The following is a 17,910-nucleotide window of genomic DNA, read 5'->3' as shown; positions in this document are numbered from 1 at the left end:
TAAATCAGCATCCACTCTATGGTGCTGTTTTTCCCATAACCAGGATCCATGGGTCCAGGAATCAAGGGGTGGAAATGGGAGTGGCACCACTCACCATTACCCCTAGTGACCCCCACTAGGAAAATTTTTGCTTCCTGTCCCTGCAACCTCAACTCTGCTGGTCTACAGGTTTAGTCCCAAAAGGAGGAGTACTATCACCAGAGAACACAACAATGATTCCATTGAACTGGAAGTTAAAACTGCCACCTGCCCACTTTGGGCTTCTCTTACCTCTGAATCAACAGACAAAGAAGGGAATTACTGTACTGGCTGGGGTGATTGATCCTGACTATCAAGGGGAAATAGAACTGCATCTAAATAATGAGGGTAAAGAAGAGTTTACCTGGCATACAGGAGATCTTCTAGGGCATCTCCTAGTACTGCCATGTCCTATGATTAAAGTCAATGGAAAATTGCAACAACCCAATCAAAGCAGGACTAAGATGACCCAAAACCTTCCAGAATGAAAGTTTGGGTCACCCCACCAGGCAAGGAACCATGGCCAGCTGAAGTGATTACTGAGGGTAATGGAAACATGGAATGGGCAGTGGAAGAAAGTGGTGATAAATATGAACTTCGACCATGTGACCAGTTACAGAAATGAGGACTATAATGGTCATGAATCTTTCTTCTTTGTTTCATTATGATGATGATTGTATATATACACAAAACGAATTTCTTTGTCTTCTTCCCCAACTTTTCCCTTATCATATAACAAGTTGCATCCTTTTCATGTCATAATATTTGAGAATGTCAAGTTTAAGAGTGCGTATTACCCAAGAACTTGCACCCTATTCTGTATGGAATTAATGCATTTCTAATTGTATGCAGGCCAGGTGAACATTGTTAGGCAGAAATATATATATATGCATGTCTGTTATTGTTTTTACTTAGAGACTAAGTATGGTTTAAGGTAATGTGTATGGTTGCTGAGTTGACAAGGGGTGGACTGTGATGGTTAGGTTATTGTGTCACGTCGGCCAGGCAATTGCACACGGTTGTTTGGTGCAAGCACTGGGCTTAACTGAATTACAAGGGCATTTATGGACTTTAGACACCATTGACTTTACTGCAGTGGTAAATCATAGATAGTTATATTTACATCAGTCAGGGAGATTGCCATCAGCAGTGAGTAACACTTAACCCAATCAGTTGAATCCTTTAAAAGGGGAAGTGATTTCAGCATTGAGAGAGAATTTCCCTGCTCGTCTTTGGACAGCCAACATCTCCCAGAACTTGTCAAGAATCTTCATTGGATTTTCATTGGAGCTTCTGGTTGCAGCCTGCCTGCAGAACCTGGGCTTGTCCATCCCCACGGCTGTGTGAGAGACTGATAAATCTCTTACTATTGTCAGATATTCCTTGTTGATTCTGTTTCCATTGAGAACCCTGACTAATACAGACACTTACTTCTTCTAACCTTTTTTTACATCTCCAGCCAGCTTTCATCTCCCTATATTTCTACAAGTCTGTTTGTAGGATTCAACCACACAGTTTTATCTTAGAGTAGTGTCATGGATTTCATCGGTACTTCCCCACTCTAGAGTCCAAACAATTTATCTTCTAAGTGTGAAATGATCTATGTAGGTGTTCAGAAAACTGGGTCTACAAATAATTACTATGTGGCCATAAGAAAATTTCTTAACCTCCCTGTTTCTTAGATGTCTCATAGGCATAAATGGGCTTTAATCATCAGACAGTATTATTTTGTTGTGCCTCACCTACTCCATCAATTAATGAACATGGATGCATTGATCTGATTAAAACCATGCAGGGTTATGGAGCATTGAAGATATAGTTTCTACATGTGTGCATACAAATGATTTTTGAAAGTCATGGTTTAAATGCTAGAGTGCTCAGTCCTGGTTGGCTTCCTTCTTTGTCACTGTGCTGTGCACATGTTTCAGTGTACAACATAGAGAATCCTGAAGAAAATTCTTGATAGGAAAATGATGATTGAAGTCAAGTCTCAGAGATAGGTGGCAGGGAATGAAAGTTCTGTCATTATCTCAGAACATGCATACAAAAAGGGGAGGATACCTGCTAGGAAAATGGTCTATCCAGAACACAGACTTTTGGCATATATGAGGCTGGACCCCATACCCTTTAACTGAGGTGCCCTGACATCCCACATCAGTGACTAGGAGGCAAGAATGGTGCTCAGAGTGGCCTGCAGTGGTGCTGGCAATAACGGGCTGAACTGTCTGTAGGAATTAAAAACCATTATAAAATTGACTAAAAGCTAGTCTCCCTTGATCTTCACCATATACCAGTAGTTATAAATAAATATAAATAAAATAAATATAAATAAAGTCAGTGACAAAATATTCTGAAAAATCTTTTTTGTGGTCTAGTTTCTATACAATTGTTCAGGTTACTGTTGAGTTTAAATTAATGGAAGTTAATTTAAGGAATCCTACAGTTGGCCCCTGACACACTTGGACTTTGCTATGTGAATAACCCCATGAGAAAGTTCCCTAAGGTTCTGAATTATCCCAGCTTGCTTTGGATGTAGTTTGCATGTCATATTCCTGAGTTTACATAATAGAAGTGAAATAAATGATAGGTTCAGGATGAAGAGGCAGAACTTGAGGTTTTTTTCAATTTGCTTGTTCTATGTGGGGACTACTTGAAGGTTTTATTTGTATTTGCCTTTTAAAACAGTAAAACAGAGTGCCAATTGTGAGTGTGTATTTTTGTTGGTAAGAACAAATTTGTTTCATGTGTGAAATATTTTATTTGATAACATTTAAGATTCAAATTTATTCTTAGAATTGCTAAGTGTTTAAATATTGCTTTAAAAAATCAAGGAAACAAAAAATTACATCACTGACTATTTAATAATTGCCCAAATTGTACCATTTGCAGACATTTTGATTTTATTAAAATTTACAAATTGGCTGCTAATGATTTGTATATAGTATATCTGAATGTAACCAAAGGAACAAAGTTCAAATTCTTGGATATGTTTAATAACAATTGAATAAATATTTGTGCTTTTTCCTGTTTTTGTATTGTATTATTTATTTTAATTTAAAATTTTAAATGCTTTTAGTGGCATAATTATTTATATGCAATTCAATAAAAAGTTTTCATTATTTGCAATTCTTTGTTGGTTATTATCTTTGTTTCATGTCACAGTTACTATAAAAATATTGTTGTATAGACGAATGGGTGTTACAAAATGTCTTGCTCTGAAGGTCAAATGCTTAGTATGCTGCTGCTCCCATCAGATGGTGAAACTGTTCATGTGGTTGAAGTTTACCTGCAAGCAAAACATTACAGCAGTAGGTCTGGGTGGGTTCAGGAATCTACTCAGCCATCACCTTGCAGTGGAATCTGACATTGCTTGATTTTCTCATCTGTAATCTTAGAGAGTTTGGAAGAGATGGTTTCCAAGTTGCTTTCTAGCTGTGAAATTTAGTGATTCAAACTGTTGGATCCACACAGGCACACACGCCCTGATAATGTTGGGGGACTTTCCAACTCAATATTCATTAAAAAAAATTCTGTCATTGCTTCTGAGATTCACCTACTGTTTAAATGTCTGTGAACATTAGCTATCTCAGTTCTTGTTTCTCAGGCTTGGCTTCATTCCATGAAAATTTGATGATATTTTCAGTATAAAAATAATTCTCAAACCAACAAGATGGTGGCAGAGTAAGGCGCTCCTAGAGCCTCTCTGGAGCTAGCTGAAGCACCTGTTTGAGGATTCTAGGAGACCAGAAGAGCATCCTGCCACACCCATGGAGGAATGGAAGGAGGAGACTGCCCATCTGCAGAAAAGATTCCTGAGTAGAGCACTCCACGCCCTGGAGGCTGGTGCCCATCCTCCACTGGAGGCACAAGCTGCCTTGGGAGCTGTTCTGTGGCTGGAATTGAAAGCTCCACTTCCCCAAAACAGGGAAGGAAGAGATGGCTGGCCACTGACTGATTAGTAAATTTGGCAGGTTTAAGTATAATCATAAGAACAGCTAAAGTTTGAGCCTGTCCAAGTCAGAAAGAGGCCAGTAGTCATCATTTTGACTCTGCCCCAGCATAAGGGGCAGCTTGGCTGATTGAAAATCTCAATGATGGGAGGAACCAGTTTCTTTCACCCAGATTGGCCTGTAGCCCTAAGCTAGGCTTCATCCCCACTTCTGGCATGGAGGAAACAGTCAGGTCCTGCACCAGCCCATCCAGGTAACTGCAGGTACATTTGGCTGCCACAGACTGAATAATCAGAACTCTATGGGGCAACTGTGGTCATCTTGGACCTCCACTGCATAGATTGATTCCCACACCTGCAGCTCCATCCCCACCCCAGACAGGGGAGAAAGGGGCAGAAAGCTTCATCAGTCCCTCTGGAAACTACAGTCTAGGCCTGCATACTTGGATTATTCCACACAGCTGTGGCTCTGTCCCTACCCCTGGCAAAAGAGAAAGTTGGAAGAAGCTTCATCAGTCCCTTGGGCAATGAGGGCAACTTGAAACTCCATAGCTTATAGCAACAACTACATCCTTGGCTCCTACTACACAACCAGCAAGGGAGAAAGGGCAGGAAGCCCTAAATTAAAGAGAAAAGCTGCATCCAGAATAAATACTTTAGTAAGCCAGATGCCAAGACACCAAAAAGAATTACAATCCACACCAAGAAATGGGAAGATATGGCCCAGTTAAAGGAACAAGATAAGCCTCCAGATGATGAAAAGGATTTGAGACAACTAATCATAGATGTTCAAACAAATCTCCTTAATAAATTCAATGAGATGGCTAAAGTGATTAAGGATATTAAGAAGACATTGGATGAGCACAAAGAAGAATTTGAAAGCATATATAGAAAAATTGCAGATCTTATGTGAATGATAGGTGTGATAAATGAAATAAAAAAAACATTGGAATCATATAATAGCAGATTTGAGGAGGCAGAAGAAAAGATTGGTGAGTTTGAAGAAATGGCCCCTGAAAGTGAACATACAAAAGAACAGCTAAAGAAAAGAATGGAAAAAATTGAACAAGGTCTCAGGGAACTAAATGACAGCAAAAGGCATGCAAATATACATGTCATGGGTGTCCCAGGAGAAGAAAAGGGAAAAGGGGCAGGAGGAATATTTGAAGAAATAATGGTAGAAAATTTCCACCCTATTGAAGGACATAGATATCCATGTCCAAGAAGCACAATGTACTCCCATCCAAAAAAGTCTGAATAGACCAACTCCAAGACACATACTAATCAGAATGTCAAATGCTAAAGACAAGGAGAGAATTCTGAGAACAGCAAGATAAAAGCAATACGTAATATATAAGGAATACCCAATAAGATTAAGTGCTGATTTCTCACCAGAAACCATGGAGGCAAGAAGACAGTAATATATATTTAAGATACTACAAGGGAAAGTCTTCCAGCCAAGAACTTTTTATCTGGCAAGATTGTCTTTCAAAAATGTGGGTAAGATTAGAATATTCACAGATAAACAGAAACTGAGAGAACTGCTAACCAAGAGACCAGATTTTCAGGAAATACTAAAGGGTGTGCCAGAGCCTGAAAAGAAAAGACAGGAGAGAGAGGCCTGGTAGAGAGGCTAGAAATGATGATTATATCAATAAAAGTAACTAAAAGTGTCAAAAAAGTGATAAAAATAAAACACTACAGATAAAACTCAAATAATCAGGAATAAACTTAACCAATGATGTAAAGTACTTGTATTCAGAAAACTGCAACTCAGTGTTAAAAGAAATTTTAAAAGGCCTAAATAACTGGAAGAACATTCCATGTTCATGGATTGGAAGACTAAATATCAATAAGATGTCAGTTCTACTCAAATTGACATACAGATTCAGTAAAATTCCAATAAAAGTTCCACTAGCATTTTTTAAATTGAAAACACAATTATCAAATTTATTTTGAAAGGTAAGGGGTCCTGAATAGCCAGAAACATCTTAAAAAGGAAAAGCAAACTCTCATTTTCAGACTTTAAATCATATTGACTGGTTATAGTGGCAAAAACAGCATGGTACTGGCATAAAGACAAACTCATAGACCAAAGGAACCAAATGGATGGTTCAGAAACAGACCCTCACATGTATGGCCAAGTGATTTTTGACTCTCCTGTCAAACCCACATATCTTAGGCAGAACAGTCCATTCAATAAATGGTGCTGAAAGAACTGGATATCCATAGCCAAAGGAAGGAAAGAGGACCCCTATCTCACACCTTATCCAAAAACTAACTCAAAATGGATCAAAAACCTAAAAATAAAAGCAAGAACCATAAAGCTTCTAGAGAAAGTTGTAGGAAAATATCTTCAAGACTTGGTGGTAGGTGATAGATTCTTAAAGGAGATAAGAGGAGGACTGAGATGAACTACTTATGTTTAATGTATGCAGAAGTTTTAATTTACTTAACTGTAAAAGTGTGGAAATGTATAGAGTGAGTAACAGTTAGTTTATAAATGGAGATGTGGCTGAAAATGGCAGTCTAGGGATGTAAATGCCAATTGGCAGAATGCTAGAGAATAATCTAGGAACTGAATAGCACAGTAAACCCAGGGGTAGATGAGAATTGTGGTTAATGGTCCAGATGCAAGAGTGTTCTTTGAGCTAGAGCAAATGTACATCACTATTGCATGGTGGTGAGAATGTGGAGAAGCATGAGAAAAATATAACTGGAGTGACCTATGGACTGTGGTTAGCAGTAATAATATAATATTCTTGCATCTATGACAAAGATGTACTGTGTTGATAATGGGACAGTATGGAAAATGTGTGCCAAATGTACACTATGGACTTGGTAACAATCAGATGATATTATTTTATCTGTAACAAATGTTCAACCATGGTGTGGTGTGTTGATAGAGGAGTGTTGTTTGGGAATTTTACACATGTGCATGATTGTTTTTTAAGTTTACAACTTCTGTTATAAAAATATATTAAAAAAATAATAAGGTTGTTGGGGGTAAAATACATCAAATGTAAGATAAGGACTATAATTAGTAGTAAGATTTTGAGAATATTCCTTCATAATTTGTAACGAACATCTCATGACAAAGCAAGGTGTAGGTGGAGGGTTGATATATGGGACCCCTGTATGATGTTATGTGTGTTTACTTTGTAAGTTCACAACTTTTACTATACACTTTATTGTTTATGTATGTTCATATATAAATGATATAAAGAATAGGGCGGGTTAGGGGAAAATACTTTGACTAGTAGTAATATTTTGACAATGCTCTTAATAATAATTAGTTAATTAGTTAATAATATTCAACAACAATGCAAGGTATTTGTGGTAGGGTGAGGTACAAGAAACCTGTATGATGTTATATATGTTTGTTTTGTAAGTTCACAATTATTACTATACACTTACTGTTTATGTATGAGTGATATACTTCAATAAATTTTTAAAAAGTTAAAAAAATATAATACTCAAATGTTATTTACTCCAACTTTTTTCAAATCTTTGAATGTATGAATTTGTCTACTTTTACCTGCCATGAATGGTATCCACATGTCCCTCTCTGTTTCTGATAACTCTTATCAATGAGATTTCTTAAAAATCTTAAGGGCCCACCCCATATGTGCCCATTTCTAGGCACACTTTGGCTGACTTAGTACAGCAGCAAGAGGTTGGTGCCTTGCCTCATGCCTGAATGCCCTGGGCTTTGCTGATGCTCGATATGGGATGGCCAAAGGAGCTGGCTCATCACTCACATTTGTATAACCTAGAAGTGCAAGGAGTTAACACCTGTGGGGCAATCTCTGCTCAATGGAGAGCAGAATTAACAAGATAAGCGCTTCTTCCTTTCTTCCCTCAATGGACAGTGCTGAGCCGGCTTGCATAAGGCTCCTCAGAAGGCTCTTGGGAGATCAGGCACCAGTGGCTTGAAGCAGGGGCCATTGCAGCCCATATTAGCTTTCACCTGTTCCCCACTTTGCTCCCTTGGCCCCTCATAAGCCATTGTATCAATCTCCACTTTCAGGGGAATTGGGGTGATACCCTCTTAGGTGTAAGGTTTTGAGGGGCAGCCCTAAAGTATTCTACTCATGAGGGAATGAGTTAAGGATGTAGCACATTTTTCTAAATCTTTAGTGTTGTATGGATGACCCTTCTCGAGCTCTCTCAAATGTCTCACTGCCTTTGGCAAGTCAAGTGAGAAGAGGAATTTGCTCCTTCCATCCTTTTCTTGCAAAAACTAAATTAGAGATGACAGGAGTGTCCTGCACACATGAAAATCCTCATTAGGGATGTGTACATGTCAAGTGTATCCGTCATTACCCCATTTATATCCGACTTTCCCAAGTGTCCATAAACTGAACAAAGGACATGATTTTAATCTGTGTTCCTGTGTGTGTGAACCCATTTGTAATATGACCTTCTGAAGAAGTTACAAAATAAAGCTGCTCTCACATTTTAACAGCCATTGTGGATGTTGGAGAGGCTTGAATGCACCTTGGTTGGGTGAACTTGCTTTCTCCTGGAGTAAACACATGCCCTGCCTTTCTTTGAAATGGCATATTGGAACAAATGGCTTTCAGAGGCTGAGGCTAAAAGTTTTCTAAGATGCCCTGTTGTTTTCCTGCTTAGGAGACAAGACTAAAGAACTTATTGGGGCTGTAATGAAAGGCAGACTGTGGTTGCTGTCATGTCAAGAACGCTGCAGTCGGGGAAGTCGACATGATTTCATGGCTAATGATTCACTCGCTAATATCAGTGTGGGCTGCAGAGAGGATAACCAAGTTGAGCTGTCTTAGATCAAATGATTCAATTAGGCCAGCTGTCCCTATTTGTCATGGCTCAACTCGCTTTCAAATTACCTTTCCAAAGTGCATACGTGCCTTAGCATAGAACTGAACAGCTCAACTGTTTGACAAAAAAGGGATACTTAGGCATAATTAGAAAAAGTCACCTTTTTTCCATCCACACAGGCTTCTTCTCCCCTCCCTGGCCTTCCGCTTGAGCTACAATATGTATTTGTTCAGCTAACCCTGCAACATCCTCATCAATGATTGTCAGGGAGTTTTGGGCATCACTTGGCAAAAAAAAAAAATTAATTCTACATAGTGAGGCTCGGTCCAGGGATCTCTAAGTTGCTAGGGTGAATTATTGCCAAGGATACGATGTTTTTCTGACCAAGTTCACAATTCTTCATTGGCAATTTAGCAAGTCGAGAGTCAGATAGGAGTTTATGTTACATATTTAGATTTTTCTAGAGTTCGTGAAAAGACTCAGGTCTGAGAAGTAAATTGGGAGTCTCCGTTCAACAAGGGAAGATATTTCAATGACAGGGATGTTACTAACCTTTGTTTAGGAGGTAAGAGCAGAAGTCCAGAATAGGAATGTTTCCTGTGAGATAGTCAAAAGCCCCACCGCCTTGGGGGAGTAGTAGTGGTCCTTTCTCAAAATGAATAAGGGAATGAGGATGCAATTTCAGCAAGGTGTCAGAAAATATTTATTTCTACCCTGCTTTGTGAGAGGTACTTCCTTGAATATGGTGGAGAAATAAAAGCACAATCAGGGCCTGATTTCTACTCCAGAGGAGCTTAAGCTGATGACGCTGAAATCCTACAGTGTATTTGGAGACTGGCTTTTGGGGATTGACTCACATACTCCACAAAAGACATGTTCTCAATCTGTGTTCCTGTGGGGGTGAACCCATTTATAAATACAGTTTCTGAAGAAGTTATTACTGTTAGTCAAGGTGTGGCCAAATTGAATCAGGGTGGGTCTTAATCCACAGTACCGGAGGCCTTTTAAAGAGGATATTTCAGACACAGGGAAGTTAGAAGCTGCAGAAGCCGGAGTCAGAGAGAACCATAGGAGGAGAGCAAAGACAGAGAGAAAGCATGGCCCTGCAGACATCTTGATTTTGACTTCTAGTCTTTAGAACCATGAGACAATAAATGCTTGTTTTAAGCCAACCCATTCTGTGGTATTGGTCATAGCAGCCCTGGCAGAATATGACAGTGGCTATTTGATAAAGGCAAATTGAAGTAAGTTTAGAGTGGAATAACTGAAATGGGTAAAGGAAGAGATGGTTTGACCTAAAGGGGATAAAGGTGAAGACAAATAAATTGAAGGAAAAAAAAAAGCCATTCCTTTAAATGAAATGAAAAGGATGAAATCTAACCACATTAAAAACCTAAAGGTACAACCACAAAAAGGGCAGATCAATGATTAACTCCCATGTAAAGGGGTGAACTAGAAGTGCCGAGATAAATGATGTGAGAGTGTTGAATTTGTCTGTTTTGAAATGTTCTCAGAAGGGAAGTGAGGAGTACAAGGGGGAAGGGGGCATACAGGGAAGGCTTGTTGAATGAATCACTGTTCTTTATTCTTTCCATTACATTTCCAGTCAGATTTATTTAATACACAATTCAGGATGCAAATACAAGAATGCAGTCGGCTAGTGTGGGGTCTTTGCAAACTTCGCTTCTTTAGTCTTTTATTTCCTGTTTATTCTGGTTTTAAGGAGCAGCAGGGCAATGGCAACTCTGTTTTAGCCCCACAAGAATTTCACAGTCTCAGGGAAAGATAAAGTATATGTTTGCAATTTTCCTTTGCCCAAGGAAACGTGCATTTCATAGGCAGTGAGGAAAAAAGAAAAATCTAGAGTAGGGTTCTTTTGGTTTACCACAATTACTTCAGGTTTTAGTTTCATTAATTAAAAAAAAAAGTTTGTTGTAACATATATAAAACTCAAAAATTTCCTAGTTTAACAACTTTCAAGTGTACAATTCATGGTATTAATTACATTTACCATATTGTACTACCATCACCAACATTCACTACCCTGTGGTGGTTCAAAGTTGTATATACCCCAGAAAAACGTATTCTTAAATCTAATCTATTCCTGTGGGTGTAAACTCATTTTTAGCAGGATATTTGATAAGGCTACTTCAGTTAGGTTATGACCCACCTCATTCAGGATGGGACTTAATTAAACCACTGGGGTCCTTTATAAACGGGATGAACACAGCTACAGAGATAGAAAGCCAGGAAGCAAGAAGCTGAAATCATTGAAACTTGGAAGGGAAGGGAGAGACCAGCAGACCCTGCCATGTGCCTTGCCACCTGGCAGAGGAGCCAAGGATCACCAGCTGCCAGTCTTTGAGGTTGATAGCAATGACTTGATGTATTTGGATATTTCTTGGCCTCAAACTGGAAGCTAATGAATTCCCATTGTTTAAGCCATCCACTTCATGGTACCTGCTTTAAGCAGCCTAGGAATCTAAAACATACCCCTGCTTTTTAGATCATCTAAACAGAAATTCTGTATCCCTTAAATAATAATTTCCCTTCTCACCATCCCAGGTAGCCTATGATCTACTATCTGCCTCTATGAATTTTCTTCTTCTAGATATTTCATATAAGTGAGATCATATAATATTAGTCTCTTTGTGTTTGGCTTATTTCACTTACCATGATATCATCAAGGTTCATCCATGTTGTAGTATGTATCCATTCTCTTTTATGGCTGAAAATGTTTAAGTCACATTTTGTTTATCCATTCATCTGTTGATGGACACTTAGGTTGCTTCCACTTTATGGTTATTGTGAATAATGCACTATGAACATCAGTGTGCAAATATCTATTTGAGTCCTTGTTTTCAATTATTTTGTGTATATATAAAAAAATGGGATTGCCAGATCATATGGCAATTCTGTGTTCAACTTTCTGAGGAGCCATCAAATTGGTTCCAAAGTGGCTGCACCATTTTACAAAGCCATCAACAATGTATAAGGGTTCCAATTTTTCCACGTGGTCATGAAGTGGTATCTCATTGTGGTTTTGATTTGCATTTCCATGATGGCTAATGATGTTGAGCATCTTCTCATGTGTTTTCTGGCCACTTATGTATCCTCATTGGAGAGGGGTCTATTCAAGTCTTTCCCCATTTTTCAATTGGGTTGTTTATCTTTTTGTTGTTAAGTTGAAGGATTTCTTTATATATTCTGGATTTTAAACCTTTATTGGATATGTGGTTTCCATATATTTTCTCCCATTCTGTAGGCTGTCTTTTCATTTTCTTGATAGTGTCATTTGATGTACTAAAGATTTAAATTTTGATGAAGTCCATTTTATCTATTTTTCTTTTGTTGCTCATGCTTTTGGTGTCAAATCTTAGAAATGACTACCAAATTTCAAGGTTATGGAGGTTTTCTCCTATATTTTCTTCCAAGAGTTTTATGGTTTTAGCTTTATGTTTAAGTCCTTGATCTACTTAGAGTAAACTTTTGTATGTGGTGTGATAGGCATTTATTGTAGTTGGTTTTTAAAAAAAAGCTTCTCCTAGAAATAAGGAAGAATATACACTTGGCTGCTTTGGAACCCAGGCCCAGCTCTACAGCCTGGCCCCCCAGAGACTGGGCATTTTGACTATTGGGAGTTCAGCTAGAACACAGTGCAGCTCTCTCTCCAGATTTTGTTCTCTCTTCCTCCGCAGCAGGTGCCTGTGGGTTCTACTCTAGAGCTCACCATTGTGTAGACTCAGCTCCTCCTTGCTCTGCTCCTTTTGCTTCTTCTTCACTAAGATCTGCTTCAAACTAAGTGTTCTCTTCATGTTTGGAGTTCAACCTGCTCCAGAAAGAGCCCGAATTGGTTCAGTCCCTGTCTGTCCTGGGCAGAGCTTTCACAGCAAATTGTCTCACGGCTGCTGACCTGCCAGGAGACCCAATCTTAGGAACTTGTTTGCTCTATCCAATCAGCTTCATCCAGTCAGCCCTCGGCAGAGTGGCAGGCTCCTGGGGCTCCAAGTGAAGCAAGGTATGGGGACGTTGCTCCTTAGAACAGGCTGGGAGGGTAGCAAGCACCATGAGGCAGAATGGAAACTTTGGTGATGGGGTGTTTGATGGGGTGCTTATCTTTGTTCTCCCATTGGGTGATCTTAGGCTAGTAACTTCATGCCACCGAATCTTCAATTTCTTCATCTGTAAAATAAAGAGGTTGTACTAGATGAGGCCCTGTGAGAGTCCTTCCAGTCCTATGCTTGTAATGTGTGAACCTCTTAATTGGCCCCATTTAAGGGCCCTTCTGTCCTGCTTCTGGCAGTGCATTCTGACATGTGGATGCAGAGGCCAGTGGGGAGGCCAGGCCTTCGAGGCATTCCCTGCTCACACGCCATCCTGTCCTGGCCCATAGCTCACTTTCTGTGGCAACTCTTCTGCTATAAAACCCAACTAGGGGAATACCTGCCCAGAGACATAATTAGCCTAATTCTCCCCCACCCCTGCAGGAGGGTGCCTGGAGGCTGTTGATGCCATGCTGGCAAATTCTAAAATAACATTCAGAGTGTTATAACTGTCAAGTCCCCACCTCTCCCCCATGCACTTACCCTGCCCTCCTTTCCTGTCCTCACTGGGGCATAGAGATTCTGCTTCTCCTGATGACAGCAGGAAAGAGCTTGCTTTGCATGGGTAAGTTGATCTGCTGAACCTCCACTGAAGGATGCAAGGCACATCAGGAACCTGCTTGCTGCCAGGGAGCCTCATTCCTTCTTATGTGCTGTGGCCTAGTACCTGGGACAGGTAAAATGAAAAGAAGGACAAAATGACTTTAGGGACCTGATGCTGAAATGGGGAGACTTCAGGATGCTCAGCTGCTTCCCATTTTCCTCTGTCACTGCCACTCTGGTGGCAAGGGCTGGCCCTGGATGCCACCCCTGCATCCATGTACGTAATCCTCGGATGGTGATTACTGCTGCTCAGTAGTAGCTTGTTGAGAGAAGCAGAAAGGAAGTATACTCTGCTAGGAGGGAGTTCTTGGAGAACACTGAGAGAGTAATATCTTCACCCGGAATGAGGCTCATGTTATATACCTAGTCTTCATGTCCTGGTTTTAAAGCACAGGTCTCTTGAGGGAGAATGTGCAGGTGATCCATTAGACTGATCAGCGCTAAACAGCCGGGCAGGGTTGTTCCAGATAGTTCCAGGGCAGTCTGCAGGCCCACTCTGAGCCTGCGCATGTTTCATGTGCCCTCTTGGAATTCCCTGCTCTCCTCTGAAGATCCAGAGTATCCTGTCTTTTTTTTTTTTTTTGACCCCAAGCATGCTAGAACTGGGGCAAATAAACTACATTTGTGCAGTTTCTCATCCTGCAGGGTCCAGCATAGGCTGTGACTCCTCCAGGGAGCCCTTCGTGACTTCCTGCTCCTGTGTGTCTCGGTTAAATGCCCCTTTTCTATGCTTTCACAGCGCCTTAAATGTTCCCTGTGAGAACATATAAAACACTGCCCCTACATTGCTGGCTTACGCATTTCTCTCTCCTCCTCGAGGTTTAATCCAGGGACTGCGTTTTGTTCTCGCTTGTGTCTCCAGAGCTGAGCAGGGTGTCTGACAGCTAGTACACATGCGATTGGTATTTGTTGAATGAGTGAATAAGTGAATGAAAACGTATTTAGTTCTGAACCCAGAAGCTGCACCAATGCTGGGAGAGGATGCGGCTCATTAAGTAATGCTGCTTTCTGGTGCCTAAAGAACTCAAAACAGCTTTGATTCAAAATGTTGGCAAAATAGACTGCCTCCACTATTTTGACTTTTTCAGAGATGAATTGATGAGGTAATACATTTTGAAGCAATGCCACAGAAATATACCATGCTGTGCTTTTGAAACTGAAGTATGAAAGGGAGGTTGTGCTTCTGGCTCATGTCCTTGTTGGAGACAAAAGGAATGGATTAGCCCATCCCATCCTATAACCAGAGGTCTTCCTCTCTGGAGATTGGTTTCTCTTCCTTTGTAGGTGAGAGAAAAGAATCGACACATGAGAATGTGTGCTCTGCTCTAAGGAAGCAGCCAGTAGCTGCTTGGTTATTGTAACTCTCCTCCAATATTTGCCAAAATGGCCTAAATCCTTGATTGTAAGATTCTAGCCCAGAGTCTCTGGGGTTCTACAGCCCCTAAGATGCAAATTCCATGCTTGTGGAGTGCCTAGCTGGAAAATAACCTGGACTTTCTGGGTAAAAGTATTTTATTTTTGTAGCTTGTTAGGAACTAAATTGTGTCCTCCAAAAAGATATGTTAAATTCCTAACCTCTAGTGCCTCAGAATGTGACCCTATTTTGAAAATTGGATTGTCTTGCAGATGTTATTAGTTAAATTAAGATGAGGCCAAACTGGGTTAGGATGGGCTCTAATCCAATGTGACATGTCCTCATGAGAAGAGGAAAATTTAGAAGCTGAGACAGACAAACCCAGAGGAGAAGGATATTTGAAGACAGAAGCAGAGATTGGAGTGATGTATCTAAAAACCAAGGAACACGAACATACCAGAACTAGAAGAGGCAAGGAAGGATTCTCTCTTAGAGGTTTCAGGCTTGATTTTGGACTTTTGGCCTTCAGAACTGTGAGAAAATTAATTTCTGTTGTTTTAAGCAATGTGTCTGTGGTAATTTGTTATGGCAGCCCTAGGAAACTAACATGACTTTATAAAGCTAATTTTATCACCTGCTGAACACGTGGTATGATACATTCCAGTCCAGGGTTGGCATTTTTGTTGATGTAGTCTTGTATTGTTAACGTGTTTCTTACCCATGGATATTTAATTGCCTATATAAATATAAGTAAACTTCAAAAATCTTCCCCTAGGGGATAAGTCAGAGAAGGCTTATGTGAATCTTGTACATCCACTTCATCCTCCCTCATTTACAGAGGCATCACTGGTTGATAGTAGCTTGAGTGTGGTCTGAGTGCTCATTTGTGCTGGGCAGCCCCTGCCAACACAAGTGGTACAAGCACTCATCCATGAAGCTCAGGTTTGTGGTATTATGTTATATCTTCACCAAATAAAACAAACTGTAAATTTTATTTGCAACTCATCAACAAAAAAGTGGGGGGAGGGGGCATCAAATAATTTCTGTAAAGGGCCAAGTAGTAGATACTTCAGGCTATGGGGTCCACATGTAGTCTATGCTGCATATTTGTCTTTGTTTTTATTTTTGTTTACAATTCTTTAAAACCATAAAAACCATTCTTAGCTCATGGGCCACACATAAACAGGCTGCAGGTTGTTTTTGACCCAGGAGCCATTGTTTGCTGACTGCTGATTTTAAACTGGGTTTTTAAAAGACCAAGAGGTGATGGTTGTGTTTACCATGGAAAACTTTGGTAGGCATTCTATGAAATGTGTAGTGTACCCATTTCCTGTGCATGATTATGTAAAATTATGAAATTCTAGTATATATATAATTATGTTACATTGGATACTCAAAATATAACAACTATGTGAATAAGACATAATGAGTTGTAAGTTCTCATTGGGCTGTACCGTTTTCAGTTTAGCTTTCAGTACAAAGATATGGTTTCAGTGGAATCAGAAGTTCTTGAAGCTGATGTATTGGGTTATACATAACCAACCCCAAATTTGTCTGCTTGGATACACCTGCTATTTTGTTTTTTTCTGAGTTTGTTGAATATGTGGAATTTAGCAGTCCAGGCTGGGAAGGTGGGTAGGGAGAGGGAGTATACAGACATCTGCAGTATTTGTTGCCATCAAAAATCATCTTACAGCAGGAAGAATTATAACTCGGTATGGAAGGGATGACTGAGGTTCTAGAAAAATCTGTCTGCCCTGAAGAGGTTTGGTTTTGGAGTCTAAGGCTTCAGGAAATTACATTTTACCCACACTGTACCATTCATACATGTACCCTTTTTTTTGTCTCCTAATTGCCATGAAACTTCAGAACCCAGCTGCTGGTGGCTGTGGTGCCTGCCTCTCCTCTTTATTTTCTGAAGGAAACTTGGGTCTCCTCTTTTCAAGCCATAGAAACTACTGATGCCAAGGTCAGCGCTCTATTTCTTTCTATGCATGTCTCTTAGCCTCTTAAATTAAGTCACACTATAGAGTGAATAAAAATGTATTGATAAAAGAAAGTGCAAACAGAACTGAGTTGATCTTGCTTGGTCTAGAAACAAGAATAAACCCAGAACTGTCATTTTAGGGCATAATACCTCTAAACTAGGCCTATTACTTAAAATAATTTTCAGGAAAGTGTAATTGGCAGCATGCCCCACGTTGTCAACTTGTGAATCTTAGAAACATATTGGATTATTATTGTCTGTCTTTACTGAAGCATATGCCTTGTTAGGTGTGGATAGTCCAAGAAGGTATGTAAAACCTGTCTGGGCTCATGTTTGCAACATTAGGGGCCTGCTGTACAAAATCCACTGAATTTCAAATAATTTCAATTTACTCCTGTACTTCTACTGCTTTCCTTTTTTGCTTCTAGCATTTTGTAGGAACATAGGAAAATGAGGATATATACATATATAATGCAATATCTTCCTTCTTCATGATAACATATCAATGTTGAGGACATTAATTACAGTACAAGGATATGGCTTTATTGGAGCCAGAAGTTCATGGCCTATAGTAACCATTATTGTTGATTGCCTAGGAATATCCAGGTTTGAATCCTTTTTTTTTTAATTGATCTTTCTAATTAGAGAAGTTATAGGTTTACCAAAAAAATCATGCAGAAAATATAGAATTCCCATAAATCCTCCTTTATCATTAACACTTACATTAGGGTAGTAACTTTGTTAGAATTGATGAAAGACAATTACATTTGTACTATTAACTAAGTCCATAGTTTACACATTAAAGTTCACTGTGTTGTTCAGTCCTAAGGTTTATTTTTTCTAGTAATATACATAAAACCTAAAATTTCCCCATTTAACCATATTCAAATATATAGTTCAGTGGTGTAAATTACATTCACAATGTTATGTTACCATCACCACCATTCATTAAGAAAACTTTTCCATGACCCTGAACAGAAATTCTGTACCAATTAAGCACTGATTCCCCATTTCTTACCCCATCCCCTGTCCAGTAACCTGTATTCTCATTTCTGACTCTATGAAGTAAGCTGCTAAGAATTTGCTTATTCTAATTATT

Source organism: Dasypus novemcinctus, chromosome 14 (assembly GCF_030445035.2).
Source record: "Dasypus novemcinctus isolate mDasNov1 chromosome 14, mDasNov1.1.hap2, whole genome shotgun sequence".
NCBI lineage: Eukaryota > Metazoa > Chordata > Mammalia > Cingulata > Dasypodidae > Dasypus > Dasypus novemcinctus.
The sequence above is the reverse complement of the archived record's forward strand: the minus strand, read 5'-3'. Positions refer to the sequence as shown.